The sequence below is a fragment of the Acipenser ruthenus genome, chromosome 12, assembly GCF_902713425.1.
Source record: "Acipenser ruthenus chromosome 12, fAciRut3.2 maternal haplotype, whole genome shotgun sequence".
Classification (NCBI taxonomy): domain Eukaryota; kingdom Metazoa; phylum Chordata; class Actinopteri; order Acipenseriformes; family Acipenseridae; genus Acipenser; species Acipenser ruthenus.
This window is the reverse complement of record NC_081200.1, coordinates 33040869-33044379: the sequence shown is the minus strand read 5'-3', so window position 1 is coordinate 33044379 and position 3511 is coordinate 33040869.

The window sequence follows — 3511 nt, the reverse complement described above, 5'->3', positions numbered from 1 at the left end:
ACTCAGCCGTTCCTGCCACACGTGGTGTCCTGCGTGGGATCGCAGCGCCTCCAGGACGCAGGCAGAAGAGGGTACTGCAGGTTTTTTCGTTTTTTTTTTTTTTTTTCGTTTTTGTGTGTGGAGTGAAGAGGAGGAAGGAAGATGGGAGGAAAGAAGTGGGAGGAAGCTTCGTGGTGCCTGCACTTCACGGAGGTGAGGCACTACCGGAGGGAAAGTGCTCCACAGAGGCCACCTCTCCAGAGAAGGATGGAGAGGTATGAGAGCTGGCTGAGGGACACCAGCGCCCCGCTGTGGTTAAAAACAGAGGGGAGACATCTGCTGGGGGACAGCAACCTGGATATCCTCTTGGACTTCGTTAGGCTGGAGCCAGAAGTTCAGGAAAAAGCCATCACCAGAGGATATCCAGGGCTCATAGAGGCCTTGGAGAGGATGACCCAGATGGTCGACTGGGTCTACCAGGAGCGAGAGGGGAGAGAGCGGAAGGTGAGGAGAAGGAGGCAGAGAGGGAACACGGACCTGGAATGGGAGGAGCCCGAATGTCCTGCGCCTGAGTGGGAGGAGCCCGAATGTCCTGCGCCTGAGTGGGAGGAGCCCGAATGTCCTGCGCCTGAGTGGGAGGAGCCCGAATGTCCTGCGCCTAAAAGGGAGGAGCCCGAACATCCTGCGCCTAAAAGGGAGGAGCCCGAACGTCCTGCGCCCAAGAGGGGGGAGTCGGTGCGTCCACGGCCCAAGAGGGGGGAGTCGGTGCGTCCACGGCCCAAGAGGGGGGAGTCGGTGCATCCACGGCCCAAGAGGGGGGAGTCGGTGCGTCCACGGCCCAAGAAGGGGAAGGCCGAAGGTCCACAGCCCAGGTACCTGCCAGCAGAGGGGGAATACCTGCTGGTGCCGCCTCCATCTCCGTGGGAGGACTGTGAGTCACTCCCACCACCACCAGCAGAGGGAGAATACCTGCTGGTGCCACCTCCGTCTCCGTGGGAGGACTGTGAGTCACTCCCACCTCCGCCAGCAGAGGGAGCATTCCTGCTGGTTCCACCTCCACCGCCGTGGGAGGACTGTGAGTCGCTCCCACCTCCGCCAGCAGAGGGAGCATACCTGCTGGTGCCATCTCCACCGCCCTGGGAGGAATGTGAGTCGCTCCCACCTCCGCCAGCAGAGGGAGCATGCCTGCTGGTTCCACCTCCGTCTCCATGGGAGGACTGTGTGTCGCTCCCACCTCCGCCAGCAGAGGGAGCATTCCTGCTGGTTCCACCTCCACCGTCGTGGGAGGACGACGTGTCGCTCCCACCGCCAGCAGAGGGAGCATTCCTGCTGGTTCCACCTCCACCGTCGTGGGAGGACGACGTGTCGCTCCCACCACCAGCAGAGGGAGCATACCTGCTGGTGCCACCTCCGTCTCCGTGGGAGGACGACATGTTGCTCCCACCACCACCACCAGCAGAGGGAGCATGCCTGCTGGTTCCGCTTCCACCACAACCAGCAGAGGGAACATGCCTGCTGGTTTCCCTGTCGCTGCCAGAAGGGGAGGAGCCGCCTTCGCTGCCAGAAGGGGAGGAGCCGCCTTCGCTGCCAGAAGGGGAGGAGCCGCCTTCGCTGCCAGAAGGGGAGGAGCCGCCTTCGCTGCCAGAAGGGGAGGAGCCCCTGCCGCCTTCGCAGCCTGAAGGGGAGGAAGCCCTGCCGCCTTCGGAGCCTGAAGGGGAGGAAGCCCTGCCGCCTTCGCAGCCTGAAGGGGAGGAAGCCCTGCCGCCTTCGCAGCCTGAAGGGGAGGAAGCCCTGCCGCCTTCGCAGCCTGAAGGGGAGGAAGCCCTGCCGCCTTCGGAGCCTGAAGGGGAGGAAGCCCTGCCGCCTTCGGAGCCTGAAGGGGAGGAAGCCCTGCCGCCTTGGCCGCCTGAAGGGGAGGAAGCCCTGCCGCCTTGGCCGCCTGAAGGGGAGGAAGCCCTGCCGCCTTGGCCGCCTGAAGGGGAGGAAGCCCTGCCGCCTTGGCCGCCTGAAGGGGAGGAAGCCCTGCCGCCTTGGCCGCCAGAAGGGGAGGAGCCCCTGCCGCCCTGGCTGCCAGAAGGGGAGAAGCCCCTGCCGCCTTGGCCGCCAGAAGAGGAGGAGCCCCTGCCGCCTTTACTGTCAGGAGGAGAGGAGCAGGAGCTACCTCTACCTCCACCACCACCATTGGGAGAAGTGGAGCTCCTGCTGCCGCCTTCATGGCCAGGGGCTCCCCTCCCGCCGTCGGCATCGCCTAGGGTCGCCTGTGTCTCCCTTGCATCTCCTAGGGTTGCTGCCGGTCCTGCGTTGCCTCCCGAGGGTCCGCTGCCGTCGCCTCCCGAGGGTCCGCTGCCGTCGCCTCCCGAGGGTCCGCTGCCGCTGCCGTCGCCTCCCGAGGGTCCGCTGCCGCTGCCGTCGCCTCCCGAGGGTCCGCTGCCGCTGCCGTCGCCTCCCGAGGGTCCGCTGCCGCTGCCGTCGCCTCCCGAGGGTCCGCTGCCGTCGCCTGGGGTCGCCAGGGATCCTGCTTCACCTGGGGTCCCTACACTGTGGTCGGATCCCCATGGAGGGGAGCTGCCGGCCATCAAGAAAGGGGGGGAGGTCAGGAGACCAGCTCCCCCAGCCGCACTTTCGCGGCCAGAGGTCATGTGGTCGGAGCCCCACGGAGGGGAGCTGCCGGCCATCAAGAAAGGGGGGGAGGTCAGGAGACCAGCTCCCCCAGCCGCACTTTCGCGGCAGGATATTGTGTGGTCGGAGCCCCACGGAGGGGAACTGCCGGCTATGAAGAAGGGGGGGGAGGTCAGGAGACCAGCTCCCCCAGCCGCACTTTCGCGGCAGGAGTTTGTGTGGTCAGAGCCCCACGGAGGGGAACTGCTGGCCATGAAGAGGAGGGGGAAGGTCAGGAGACCAGCTCCCCCAGCCGCAATTTCGCGGCAGGACAGAGTGTGGAGGGAGCCCCAGAAGAGGGAGCTGCCGGCCACAAAGAATTGGGGGGTGCTGGAGATTCCACCATGGCCACCCCCCAGAAGCAACTTGCTTCCCCCTCTCCGAGGACATTGAGACTGAGGGGGGAGGTGGCCGTTGGGGCCATGTGTGCTTCGCACAAGGAGGGGGATATGTAACAGGGCGAGCAGCCCTGTACATTGTTTGTTTATTTTTAGATCGGGGTCTCCCCCTCCGCCCCTGTGCAGTGTGTTTTTCTTTTGTATTTAGTTTTATTGTATTATATTTATGACGGCGTAGCGCCGTGTTTTGTTTATTTTTAAAACATGTCCTGGCAGAGGCGAGATCGGTGCTCGTCCTCTGCCAGGTGTAATGAAAAAACTCGTGCAGAAGGTGGCCATCTCCCGAATTAATTAAGTGATTAATTTAGTTGCTAATCGGGAGATGGTCACCTGAATATAAAAAGCCTGCAGCTCTCCAGCTCGGGGTGGGTGTCATAAGGAGAGTGTGCGAGAGGAGTGACGGAGAAACGAGAGAGAAAGTAAACATAGGAACAGTGAAGGCAATCTGCCCAGCCTGACCTGTGTTGCAGTTATTA